At 38.8% G+C, this 14,521-nt stretch overlaps 4 pseudogenes; 2 read left to right on the plus strand and 2 right to left on the minus strand.

The window, feature by feature from the left end:
- Window positions 1–632: 632 nt before the first annotated feature.
- LOC134912607 (5S ribosomal RNA) lies at window positions 633–751 on the minus strand (annotated as a pseudogene).
- Window positions 752–5,792: 5,041 nt separating this feature from the next.
- LOC134912608 (5S ribosomal RNA) lies at window positions 5,793–5,911 on the minus strand (annotated as a pseudogene).
- Window positions 5,912–8,274: 2,363 nt separating this feature from the next.
- LOC134912609 (5S ribosomal RNA) lies at window positions 8,275–8,393 on the plus strand (annotated as a pseudogene).
- A 5,041-nt stretch (window positions 8,394–13,434) lies between these two features.
- Window positions 13,435–13,553, plus strand: LOC134912611 (5S ribosomal RNA; annotated as a pseudogene).
- Window positions 13,554–14,521: the final 968 nt, after the last annotated feature.

The raw sequence follows: 14,521 nt of genomic DNA on the forward strand, positions 1-14,521 counted from the left end.
GGAGCCAGATTAGGCAGGACATGTTCATTGAGTGATTTTTACAGCTTATGCCGAAATACATAGAAAAAACAGATAAAGCAGAGATTAATAACTTATAGGTTGTTCAGTTCATCACAGGGTTTGGGGCATAGAGAAGGTTATATTGGAAGGAGATCATACTACTTAATAATTAATTTTCAGACGTATATATATATGAAATGAGATAAGTAACTTGCTAACTGCGCTATTTATATATTAGTGAAGCATTTATATATAAAACTTTATTCATTATTAGAAGGCCAATGTATGGTGTTTTAATAGTGTTTATCAAATAAAAAGTAAATAATAAATATTTGTTTCAGTACATTGTGCTTAAAGTGCGTTGAATTTTTCAGTGAGGGGTGTATACGAATAAAAAGTGCACATGCCACAAAGGGGTGGAGGAGTGTTAAACTGTGTACATAAGTGTACATATATGTTATTGGTGTAATAATTTAAATACTGGACAGAGCGTAAGAATAGATATATTGCACAGTTTTATCTATGCAATATAATATCGTGTATTATGTGAGATTGGACAAGAGTGGTCAATGAGCCCGTATTTATGTCAATATTTCACATTGCTGGTGTGTCATGGGCTAAATATATCTCACATTGTACAGTACCCAATCTTCCCAAGTGGTTCCCCGCTTGGTACTATTTGGGCCCTACACTGCTTAGCTTCCAAGATCGGGCGAGATTGGGCGTCCGCCAGTGTGGTATGACTGTATCTCGTGGATAAGTAACTGAGTCGCACAGCAATCTGAATTTATTAACATGACAGGCAAATTAACAATTTATACAGGTGCTTCATATTGTGATTCAGGTTAAATAAAGTGCTAAGTGCATAGGGGTTCGAGATATACAGTGAGAAAATACAGGTGAAAATATGAATGAAGGAATAAGACCAGGATTTTAGCTTTTCTTCATAGGAACGGTGCGATCTCATATCCTTCGTTAAATCCCAATGGATGGGTCGTCTTCAGCTGGAAGATCCAGTACATCTCTCTCTGGGACAGCTTCTTCGCTAGGTCTCCTCCTCTTTCGCCATTTGTAACGTGTTCAATTGCCTTAAAGGACAGTTCTTCCGGGTTGGACTGATGTTCTTGTTTAAAATGTCTGTAGAGTAAATGTGTTTCCGACTTGTTCTTTATGCTACGTATGTGTTCTTGAATCCTGATTTTCAACGTCCGCTTTGTTTTGCCTACATACTTTTTGTGACAAGTGCATTCCATGAGGTATATGATTGACGTGCTATTACAGTTCATAAAGTCTTTGATTTTAAATTCTTTGGTACCACCGGTGTTGCTGAAAGTCCTCCTATTAGGGTTCAGGAATCTACAGATATTGCAATGTCCACATTTGTATGCTCCAACGCATTTTGGAAGAGAGCGTAGATTGTCTTCTGATGGTAGTGCTCGTAGCATACTTGGTGCGAGAATGTCCTTAAGATTTCTAGATTTACGGAAGATCAGCTCAGGTTGTGCAGGTAGAATTTCCTTAAGGATAGGATCCATTAGGAGTATGCCCCAGTGTGTTTTTAATGAGGTTCTGATGGAGTGTTCATGGCTGTTATAGGTTGTTACGAAGGAGACGGACTCCTTCCTCTCTGTTTTTTCTTTGTAGGTAAGTAATTGTTCTCTCTCCAGGTTTTTTGTTCTCTCCATGGCTCCGTCCAGTATAGTTTTAGGGTACTTCTTTTCTTCGAACCTTTTCCTGTAAATTCCAAGTTGTGCTTCGCATTCTTCGTCCTTATTGCAGTTCCTCCTGATTCTATGAAATTGGGAGTAGGGGATATTGTTTTTCCACTTCTTAGAGTGACTGCTCTTGTAATGAAGATAGCTATTCTTGTCAACATTCTTAATATAATTTTTTGTGGAGACCGCCCCTTCCTCTCCAGTTAGTATCAGGTCCAGGAACTCAATTGAATTTTTATCCATATTGTAAGTAAAAGACAGATTAAAATCATTGAGTTGTAAAACTTTAAAAAAGTCCAAAAAAGAATCAGAGCTGCCATCCCAGATGATCAGAATGTCATCTATATACCTTTTGTATAAAATGACATGTTTTTCGAAGTGTTGTGTGTTATACATATGTTTCTCCTCCCATTGGCCCATAAATAAATTAGCGAAACTCGGTGCGAAAATTGTGCCCATCGCGGTGCCACATTGTTGCAAGTAAAATTTGTCTAAAAATTTAAAATAATTCCGACTTAAAATAAAATTCATCAATTCGCAAATAAAAATCCTGTGTGCTTCTGTGAGAGATGAGTCTTTGTTAAGATATATCCTGCTGGCTTCAATACCTTTTTTGTGTTCAATGCAGGTATATAGTGATTGAACATCGATGGTTATCCATATGTATGAGTTTTTCCATTTGATGTTCTTCATCACATTTAGTACCATTGTGGTGTCTTGCAGGAATGATGGTAAATTTTTGACGTGTGGGTTCAAAAAGATGTCCACGTATTTAGACAAATTTGATGTAAGAGAGTCTATCCCTGCGACAATAGGTCTTCCAGGTGGGTTAGACAAGCACTTATGGATTTTTGGCAAAAAATAAAATATGGGGGTGGTGGGGTTTGATTGCATTAAAAATGAATATTCGTCCTTCGTAAGGATGTTGCTTCTCAGACCTTGCAGAAGTAAGGATCTCAATTCATCTATATATGCATTTTTTGGGTCATCTGGTAGCAGGGCATAGGAGCTAGTGTCTCCTAGGAGTCTTTGTGCTTCTTGGACATATTTGTCCCTGTCCTGAATGACCAACCCCCCCCCTTTGTCAGCCGGTTTTATAACTAATTGCTTATTTTTTTGAAGATTTTTTAATGCTTCAATTTCTTTGTTGTGGAGATTTTTATTCACCGCCGGTGTGGGTTCTGATTCACACAGATCTTTTTTCACCAGATCGTAAAAGATGCTTATGTTGTTCCCTTTGGATTCAATTGGATAGTATTTACTTTTTGGTTTTAATCCAGATTTTGAGCTTGCTTCATAGTTTGATATAACAGCGTTCTCTTTTCTCAGGAAGTGTCTCTTTAACGTGAGTTTACGCACGAACTTGTTGAGGTCAATAAACGTATCAAATTTATTTAGACCTCCTGAAGGTGCAAAAGATAATCCTTTGCTAAGAAGTGAGTGTTCTGAGTCGGTGAGTTCATGTGTGGATAGGTTAAATATTCCTTTGTCTCCTGTTCCGTAGGTTATAGGTTTCTCTTTTTGAACTCTTTTCCTCCTACCGCCCCGTTTTCCTCTACTTCTGCAAACCTTCTTTTGAGCGGAGAGGCATGTTTGACGTCCTCGTAAATTGTACTCCTTGGTGGGTCTTTTATTCTTGCTCCCTGTCGTGAGGATAAAAAATCCTGTTCACTATTGGTTCTGAATCGGTTGAACGTGTTGAATCTGTTATGTGTTTTAATAGATGGTGTTGCTGGCGAGTTATCCCTTCGTCCAGGTCTCGTTTTTTGCGGGATGGTCTTCCACTGATACTTTTGTTCAGTTTTTTGAGATCTGTCAATGGTCTTAAATCTGCTCCAATTTTTGATATTGCCTTGTTCGTAATCCTTCTTATCTCTAAGGAATTTCTTCTCCTTGCCTCGTATGACCTCCTCTTCGATATGTTCCAGTTTCTTGTTAAGGACATTCTCATTTATCCTATAGTCTTCTTTACTTTTATGGGGTTCCAGTTCGGCTTCTTTCTCCTTTATCTCTTTCTCTAGAGCCGCTGCACTTCTCCTTCTTTCGCTTACAAGAAGTTTCATCAGGTTCATTGAGCATGTGTGTAGAATGGAATCCCATTTTTCAATGAACTCGGGTTCTGTATTGCCAAAGGTGGGTTGTTTTTGGATCCTCAATCCTCTTGGCACCCTATTCACTTCGATGTACTGTTCCAACCCTCTAATGTCCCACCATGTTTTGATTTCTTTGGATAATAGGCGTTCCATTCCCCAAAATAAATCATCTAGACCATCGGGTGGGGATATGGTGTTGCTCTGAACTTCTTCATTGAATATCCTTTGGCACCATTCATTACGTTTGGTGGTGCGTTCGTTACATCTGAACATTTTAAAGGTCTAAAACACCAAAACTCAGGCTGCCTTACAAATTGTATCAAAGAGGATGGCGTGGTGAGAGTATGGCGCCACGAGTATATGTGTATAGGCCGGCTATAATGTTTAAAAATATATACACATAGAATATATTAGCCAAAAAGTGTAGACACTCCTTTAGGAATAAAAGGCGTCAGCTGACCCCAATATATAGGCAGTGATAAGCTGCCTGTTAGTTAAAAATGTGCAAGGGAGGGTTGGGGTAATAGCGACTCACAGTGTCCACGCATAAAAGGATATATATATGAAGAAACAGTAAAAATACGTATGTCTAAAAAACAGGGGGATATTTATTACAAATTCTAAAAATACAAAATATAATTCCAATAAGAGAATTGTATATTTTTGGATGGTCTAAAAAAGTGTAGAGAAAATATAAAACTATAAGGGTTGGATTTAAAGCATGAATTTAAACTAATAAAACATAGAAAACATAACTAGAACAATAAAAAATATATAAAAAAGTATTTTCAGATAAGAGAAAGGTGCTTATCTTAAAAAAGGAAGGTCACTTGAGGTATGCCCAACGCGTTTCGTCCATCTGACTTCATCAAGGGGTGGAGGGCTAATGAGCAGACATTCTATTTATAGCCAGAGTGATTAACAATGTAACTGTGACGTCACTTCCTGTTTGGGACTACTTGGTTAAACAATTAGAAACGGCATAAAAAAACTAAGATCTATATGTTGCCAGGGATAGATCTAGGGAGCTTAGACTGCATGGGATGAGTTTAGTTAAAAAACGAGTGTCTTAAATGCTATTACAATATAAAATAGAGAAAGATATGTCCAGGAGCGCTTTTGCCCCACTTCCGCCCCGCTTCCTGTGGCCGATTCCGCGTACTGCGCATGCGCGCGGTGCCCCATTTCCGGTCCTCGCGTCTCTTAGCAGGCATTGCGCTGCCACACTTCCTGTGCACAGCGCATGCGCACGGCGGTCCGTTTCTGCATATCTGTGTGGGCGCTGTGCAGCTTGTGTCTTAAATGGTGGTTGGACCAATTGAGTTGTCAATCATCACGGCGGCCATCTTTAAGGAGCCAGATTAGGCAGGACATGTTCATTGAGTGATTTTTACAGCTTATGCCGAAATACATAGAAAAAACAGATAAAGCAGAGATTAATAACTTATAGGTTGTTCAGTTCATCACAGGGTTTGGGGCATAGAGAAGGTTATATTGGAAGGAGATCATACTACTTAATAATTAATTTTCAGACGTATATATATATGAAATGAGATAAGTAACTTGCTAACTGCGCTATTTATATATTAGTGAAGCATTTATATATAAAACTTTATTCATTATTAGAAGGCCAATGTATGGTGTTTTAATAGTGTTTATCAAATAAAAAGTAAATAATAAATATTTGTTTCAGTACATTGTGCTTAAAGTGCGTTGAATTTTTCAGTGAGGGGTGTATACGAATAAAAAGTGCACATGCCACAAAGGGGTGGAGGAGTGTTAAACTGTGTACATAAGTGTACATATATGTTATTGGTGTAATAATTTAAATACTGGACAGAGCGTAAGAATAGATATATTGCACAGTTTTATCTATGCAATATAATATCGTGTATTATGTGAGATTGGACAAGAGTGGTCAATGAGCCCGTATTTATGTCAATATTTCACATTGCTGGTGTGTCATGGGCTAAATATATCTCACATTGTACAGTACCCAATCTTCCCAAGTGGTTCCCCGCTTGGTACTATTTGGGCCCTACACTGCTTAGCTTCCAAGATCGGGCGAGATTGGGCGTCCGCCAGTGTGGTATGACTGTATCTCGTGGATAAGTAACTGAGTCGCACAGCAATCTGAATTTATTAACATGACAGGCAAATTAACAATTTATACAGGTGCTTCATATTGTGATTCAGGTTAAATAAAGTGCTAAGTGCATAGGGGTTCGAGATATACAGTGAGAAAATACAGGTGAAAATATGAATGAAGGAATAAGACCAGGATTTTAGCTTTTCTTCATAGGAACGGTGCGATCTCATATCCTTCGTTAAATCCCAATGGATGGGTCGTCTTCAGCTGGAAGATCCAGTACATCTCTCTCTGGGACAGCTTCTTCGCTAGGTCTCCTCCTCTTTCGCCATTTGTAACGTGTTCAATTGCCTTAAAGGACAGTTCTTCCGGGTTGGACTGATGTTCTTGTTTAAAATGTCTGTAGAGTAAATGTGTTTCCGACTTGTTCTTTATGCTACGTATGTGTTCTTGAATCCTGATTTTCAACGTCCGCTTTGTTTTGCCTACATACTTTTTGTGACAAGTGCATTCCATGAGGTATATGATTGACGTGCTATTACAGTTCATAAAGTCTTTGATTTTAAATTCTTTGGTACCACCGGTGTTGCTGAAAGTCCTCCTATTAGGGTTCAGGAATCTACAGATATTGCAATGTCCACATTTGTATGCTCCAACGCATTTTGGAAGAGAGCGTAGATTGTCTTCTGATGGTAGTGCTCGTAGCATACTTGGTGCGAGAATGTCCTTAAGATTTCTAGATTTACGGAAGATCAGCTCAGGTTGTGCAGGTAGAATTTCCTTAAGGATAGGATCCATTAGGAGTATGCCCCAGTGTGTTTTTAATGAGGTTCTGATGGAGTGTTCATGGCTGTTATAGGTTGTTACGAAGGAGACGGACTCCTTCCTCTCTGTTTTTTCTTTGTAGGTAAGTAATTGTTCTCTCTCCAGGTTTTTTGTTCTCTCCATGGCTCCGTCCAGTATAGTTTTAGGGTACTTCTTTTCTTCGAACCTTTTCCTGTAAATTCCAAGTTGTGCTTCGCATTCTTCGTCCTTATTGCAGTTCCTCCTGATTCTATGAAATTGGGAGTAGGGGATATTGTTTTTCCACTTCTTAGAGTGACTGCTCTTGTAATGAAGATAGCTATTCTTGTCAACATTCTTAATATAATTTTTTGTGGAGACCGCCCCTTCCTCTCCAGTTAGTATCAGGTCCAGGAACTCAATTGAATTTTTATCCATATTGTAAGTAAAAGACAGATTAAAATCATTGAGTTGTAAAACTTTAAAAAAGTCCATTACAAGAGCAGTCACTCTAAGAAGTGGAAAAACAATATCCCCTACTCCCAATTTCATAGAATCAGGAGGAACTGCAATAAGGACGAAGAATGCGAAGCACAACTTGGAATTTACAGGAAAAGGTTCGAAGAAAAGAAGTACCCTAAAACTATACTGGACGGAGCCATGGAGAGAACAAAAAACCTGGAGAGAGAACAATTACTTACCTACAAAGAAAAAACAGAGAGGAAGGAGTCCGTCTCCTTCGTAACAACCTATAACAGCCATGAACACTCCATCAGAACCTCATTAAAAACACACTGGGGCATACTCCTAATGGATCCTATCCTTAAGGAAATTCTACCTGCACAACCTGAGCTGATCTTCCGTAAATCTAGAAATCTTAAGGACATTCTCGCACCAAGTATGCTACGAGCACTACCATCAGAAGACAATCTACGCTCTCTTCCAAAATGCGTTGGAGCATACAAATGTGGACATTGCAATATCTGTAGATTCCTGAACCCTAATAGGAGGACTTTCAGCAACACCGGTGGTACCAAAGAATTTAAAATCAAAGACTTTATGAACTGTAATAGCACGTCAATCATATACCTCATGGAATGCACTTGTCACAAAAAGTATGTAGGCAAAACAAAGCGGACGTTGAAAATCAGGATTCAAGAACACATACGTAGCATAAAGAACAAGTCGGAAACACATTTACTCTACAGACATTTTAAACAAGAACATCAGTCCAACCCGGAAGAACTGTCCTTTAAGGCAATTGAACACGTTACAAATGGCGAAAGAGGAGGAGACCTAGCGAAGAAGCTGTCCCAGAGAGAGATGTACTGGATCTTCCAGCTGAAGACGACCCATCCATTGGGATTTAACGAAGGATATGAGATCGCACCGTTCCTATGAAGAAAAGCTAAAATCCTGGTCTTATTCCTTCATTCATATTTTCACCTGTATTTTCTCACTGTATATCTCGAACCCCTATGCACTTAGCACTTTATTTAACCTGAATCACAATATGAAGCACCTGTATAAATTGTTAATTTGCCTGTCATGTTAATAAATTCAGATTGCTGTGCGACTCAGTTACTTATCCACGAGATACAGTCATACCACACTGGCGGACGCCCAATCTCGCCCGATCTTGGAAGCTAAGCAGTGTAGGGCCCAAATAGTACCAAGCGGGGAACCACTTGGGAAGATTGGGTACTGTACAATGTGAGATATATTTAGCCCATGACACACCAGCAATGTGAAATATTGACATAAATACGGGCTCATTGACCACTCTTGTCCAATCTCACATAATACACGATATTATATTGCATAGATAAAACTGTGCAATATATCTATTCTTACGCTCTGTCCAGTATTTAAATTATTACACCAATAACATATATGTACACTTATGTACACAGTTTAACACTCCTCCACCCCTTTGTGGCATGTGCACTTTTTATTCGTATACACCCCTCACTGAAAAATTCAACGCACTTTAAGCACAATGTACTGAAACAAATATTTATTATTTACTTTTTATTTGATAAACACTATTAAAACACCATACATTGGCCTTCTAATAATGAATAAAGTTTTATATATAAATGCTTCACTAATATATAAATAGCGCAGTTAGCAAGTTACTTATCTCATTTCATATATATATACGTCTGAAAATTAATTATTAAGTAGTATGATCTCCTTCCAATATAACCTTCTCTATGCCCCAAACCCTGTGATGAACTGAACAACCTATAAGTTATTAATCTCTGCTTTATCTGTTTTTTCTATGTATTTCGGCATAAGCTGTAAAAATCACTCAATGAACATGTCCTGCCTAATCTGGCTCCTTAAAGATGGCCGCCGTGATGATTGACAACTCAATTGGTCCAACCACCATTTAAGACACAAGCTGCACAGCGCCCACACAGATATGCAGAAACGGACCGCCGTGCGCATGCGCTGTGCACAGGAAGTGTGGCAGCGCAATGCCTGCTAAGAGACGCGAGGACCGGAAATGGGGCACCGCGCGCATGCGCAGTACGCGGAATCGGCCACAGGAAGCGGGGCGGAAGTGGGGCAAAAGCGCTCCTGGACATATCTTTCTCTATTTTATATTGTAATAGCATTTAAGACACTCGTTTTTTAACTAAACTCATCCCATGCAGTCTAAGCTCCCTAGATCTATCCCTGGCAACATATAGATCTTAGTTTTTTTATGCCGTTTCTAATTGTTTAACCAAGTAGTCCCAAACAGGAAGTGACGTCACAGTTACATTGTTAATCACTCTGGCTATAAATAGAATGTCTGCTCATTAGCCCTCCACCCCTTGATGAAGTCAGATGGACGAAACGCGTTGGGCATACCTCAAGTGACCTTCCTTTTTTAAGATAAGCACCTTTCTCTTATCTGAAAATACTTTTTTATATATTTTTTATTGTTCTAGTTATGTTTTCTATGTTTTATTAGTTTAAATTCATGCTTTAAATCCAACCCTTATAGTTTTATATTTTCTCTACACTTTTTTAGACCATCCAAAAATATACAATTCTCTTATTGGAATTATATTTTGTATTTTTAGAATTTGTAATAAATATCCCCCTGTTTTTTAGACATACGTATTTTTACTGTTTCTTCATATATATATCCTTTTATGCGTGGACACTGTGAGTCGCTATTACCCCAACCCTCCCTTGCACATTTTTAACTAACAGGCAGCTTATCACTGCCTATATATTGGGGTCAGCTGACGCCTTTTATTCCTAAAGGAGTGTCTACACTTTTTGGCTAATATATTCTATGTGTATATATTTTTAAACATTATAGCCGGCCTATACACATATACTCGTGGCGCCATACTCTCACCACGCCATCCTCTTTGATACAATTTGTAAGGCAGCCTGAGTTTTGGTGTTTTAGACCTTTAAAATGTTCAGATGTAACGAACGCACCACCAAACGTAATGAATGGTGCCAAAGGATATTCAATGAAGAAGTTCAGAGCAACACCATATCCCCACCCGATGGTCTAGATGATTTATTTTGGGGAATGGAACGCCTATTATCCAAAGAAATCAAAACATGGTGGGACATTAGAGGGTTGGAACAGTACATCGAAGTGAATAGGGTGCCAAGAGGATTGAGGATCCAAAAACAACCCACCTTTGGCAATACAGAACCCGAGTTCATTGAAAAATGGGATTCCATTCTACACACATGCTCAATGAACCTGATGAAACTTCTTGTAAGCGAAAGAAGGAGAAGTGCAGCGGCTCTAGAGAAAGAGATAAAGGAGAAAGAAGCCGAACTGGAACCCCATAAAAGTAAAGAAGACTATAGGATAAATGAGAATGTCCTTAACAAGAAACTGGAACATATCGAAGAGGAGGTCATACGAGGCAAGGAGAAGAAATTCCTTAGAGATAAGAAGGATTACGAACAAGGCAATATCAAAAATTGGAGCAGATTTAAGACCATTGACAGATCTCAAAAAACTGAACAAAAGTATCAGTGGAAGACCATCCCGCAAAAAACGAGACCTGGACGAAGGGATAACTCGCCAGCAACACCATCTATTAAAACACATAACAGATTCAACACGTTCAACCGATTCAGAACCAATAGTGAACAGGATTTTTTATCCTCACGACAGGGAGCAAGAATAAAAGACCCACCAAGGAGTACAATTTACGAGGACGTCAAACATGCCTCTCCGCTCAAAAGAAGGTTTGCAGAAGTAGAGGAAAACGGGGCGGTAGGAGGAAAAGAGTTCAAAAAGAGAAACCTATAACCTACGGAACAGGAGACAAAGGAATATTTAACCTATCCACACATGAACTCACCGACTCAGAACACTCACTTCTTAGCAAAGGATTATCTTTTGCACCTTCAGGAGGTCTAAATAAATTTGATACGTTTATTGACCTCAACAAGTTCGTGCGTAAACTCACGTTAAAGAGACACTTCCTGAGAAAAGAGAACGCTGTTATATCAAACTATGAAGCAAGCTCAAAATCTGGATTAAAACCAAAAAGTAAATACTATCCAATTGAATCCAAAGGGAACAACATAAGCATCTTTTACGATCTGGTGAAAAAAGATCTGTGTGAATCAGAACCCACACCGGCGGTGAATAAAAATCTCCACAACAAAGAAATTGAAGCATTAAAAAATCTTCAAAAAAATAAGCAATTAGTTATAAAACCGGCTGACAAAGGGGGGGGGTTGGTCATTCAGGACAGGGACAAATATGTCCAAGAAGCACAAAGACTCCTAGGAGACACTAGCTCCTATGCCCTGCTACCAGATGACCCAAAAAATGCATATATAGATGAATTGAGATCCTTACTTCTGCAAGGTCTGAGAAGCAACATCCTTACGAAGGACGAATATTCATTTTTAATGCAATCAAACCCCACCACCCCCATATTTTATTTTTTGCCAAAAATCCATAAGTGCTTGTCTAACCCACCTGGAAGACCTATTGTCGCAGGGATAGACTCTCTTACATCAAATTTGTCTAAATACGTGGACATCTTTTTGAACCCACACGTCAAAAATTTACCATCATTCCTGCAAGACACCACAATGGTACTAAATGTGATGAAGAACATCAAATGGAAAAACTCATACATATGGATAACCATCGATGTTCAATCACTATATACCTGCATTGAACACAAAAAAGGTATTGAAGCCAGCAGGATATATCTTAACAAAGACTCATCTCTCACAGAAGCACACAGGATTTTTATTTGCGAATTGATGAATTTTATTTTAAGTCGGAATTATTTTAAATTTTTAGACAAATTTTACTTGCAACAATGTGGCACCGCGATGGGCACAATTTTCGCACCGAGTTTCGCTAATTTATTTATGGGCCAATGGGAGGAGAAACATATGTATAACACACAACACTTCGAAAAACATGTCATTTTATACAAAAGGTATATAGATGACATTCTGATCATCTGGGATGGCAGCTCTGATTCTTTTTTGGACTTTTTTAAAGTTTTACAACTCAATGATTTTAATCTGTCTTTTACTTACAATATGGATAAAAATTCAATTGAGTTCCTGGACCTGATACTAACTGGAGAGGAAGGGGCGGTCTCCACAAAAAATTATATTAAGAATGTTGACAAGAATAGCTATCTTCATTACAAGAGCAGTCACTCTAAGAAGTGGAAAAACAATATCCCCTACTCCCAATTTCATAGAATCAGGAGGAACTGCAATAAGGACGAAGAATGCGAAGCACAACTTGGAATTTACAGGAAAAGGTTCGAAGAAAAGAAGTACCCTAAAACTATACTGGACGGAGCCATGGAGAGAACAAAAAACCTGGAGAGAGAACAATTACTTACCTACAAAGAAAAAACAGAGAGGAAGGAGTCCGTCTCCTTCGTAACAACCTATAACAGCCATGAACACTCCATCAGAACCTCATTAAAAACACACTGGGGCATACTCCTAATGGATCCTATCCTTAAGGAAATTCTACCTGCACAACCTGAGCTGATCTTCCGTAAATCTAGAAATCTTAAGGACATTCTCGCACCAAGTATGCTACGAGCACTACCATCAGAAGACAATCTACGCTCTCTTCCAAAATGCGTTGGAGCATACAAATGTGGACATTGCAATATCTGTAGATTCCTGAACCCTAATAGGAGGACTTTCAGCAACACCGGTGGTACCAAAGAATTTAAAATCAAAGACTTTATGAACTGTAATAGCACGTCAATCATATACCTCATGGAATGCACTTGTCACAAAAAGTATGTAGGCAAAACAAAGCGGACGTTGAAAATCAGGATTCAAGAACACATACGTAGCATAAAGAACAAGTCGGAAACACATTTACTCTACAGACATTTTAAACAAGAACATCAGTCCAACCCGGAAGAACTGTCCTTTAAGGCAATTGAACACGTTACAAATGGCGAAAGAGGAGGAGACCTAGCGAAGAAGCTGTCCCAGAGAGAGATGTACTGGATCTTCCAGCTGAAGACGACCCATCCATTGGGATTTAACGAAGGATATGAGATCGCACCGTTCCTATGAAGAAAAGCTAAAATCCTGGTCTTATTCCTTCATTCATATTTTCACCTGTATTTTCTCACTGTATATCTCGAACCCCTATGCACTTAGCACTTTATTTAACCTGAATCACAATATGAAGCACCTGTATAAATTGTTAATTTGCCTGTCATGTTAATAAATTCAGATTGCTGTGCGACTCAGTTACTTATCCACGAGATACAGTCATACCACACTGGCGGACGCCCAATCTCGCCCGATCTTGGAAGCTAAGCAGTGTAGGGCCCAAATAGTACCAAGCGGGGAACCACTTGGGAAGATTGGGTACTGTACAATGTGAGATATATTTAGCCCATGACACACCAGCAATGTGAAATATTGACATAAATACGGGCTCATTGACCACTCTTGTCCAATCTCACATAATACACGATATTATATTGCATAGATAAAACTGTGCAATATATCTATTCTTACGCTCTGTCCAGTATTTAAATTATTACACCAATAACATATATGTACACTTATGTACACAGTTTAACACTCCTCCACCCCTTTGTGGCATGTGCACTTTTTATTCGTATACACCCCTCACTGAAAAATTCAACGCACTTTAAGCACAATGTACTGAAACAAATATTTATTATTTACTTTTTATTTGATAAACACTATTAAAACACCATACATTGGCCTTCTAATAATGAATAAAGTTTTATATATAAATGCTTCACTAATATATAAATAGCGCAGTTAGCAAGTTACTTATCTCATTTCATATATATATACGTCTGAAAATTAATTATTAAGTAGTATGATCTCCTTCCAATATAACCTTCTCTATGCCCCAAACCCTGTGATGAACTGAACAACCTATAAGTTATTAATCTCTGCTTTATCTGTTTTTTCTATGTATTTCGGCATAAGCTGTAAAAATCACTCAATGAACATGTCCTGCCTAATCTGGCTCCTTAAAGATGGCCGCCGTGATGATTGACAACTCAATTGGTCCAACCACCATTTAAGACACAAGCTGCACAGCGCCCACACAGATATGCAGAAACGGACCGCCGTGCGCATGCGCTGTGCACAGGAAGTGTGGCAGCGCAATGCCTGCTAAGAGACGCGAGGACCGGAAATGGGGCACCGCGCGCATGCGCAGTACGCGGAATCGGCCACAGGAAGCGGGGCGGAAGTGGGGCAAAAGCGCTCCTGGACATATCTTTCTCTATTTTATATTGTAATAGCATTTAAGACACTCGTTTTTTAACTAAACTCATCCCATGCAGTCTAAGCTCCCTAGATCT

This window comes from Pseudophryne corroboree, chromosome 4, assembly GCF_028390025.1.
Source record: "Pseudophryne corroboree isolate aPseCor3 chromosome 4, aPseCor3.hap2, whole genome shotgun sequence".
Classification (NCBI taxonomy): Eukaryota; Metazoa; Chordata; class Amphibia; order Anura; family Myobatrachidae; genus Pseudophryne; species Pseudophryne corroboree.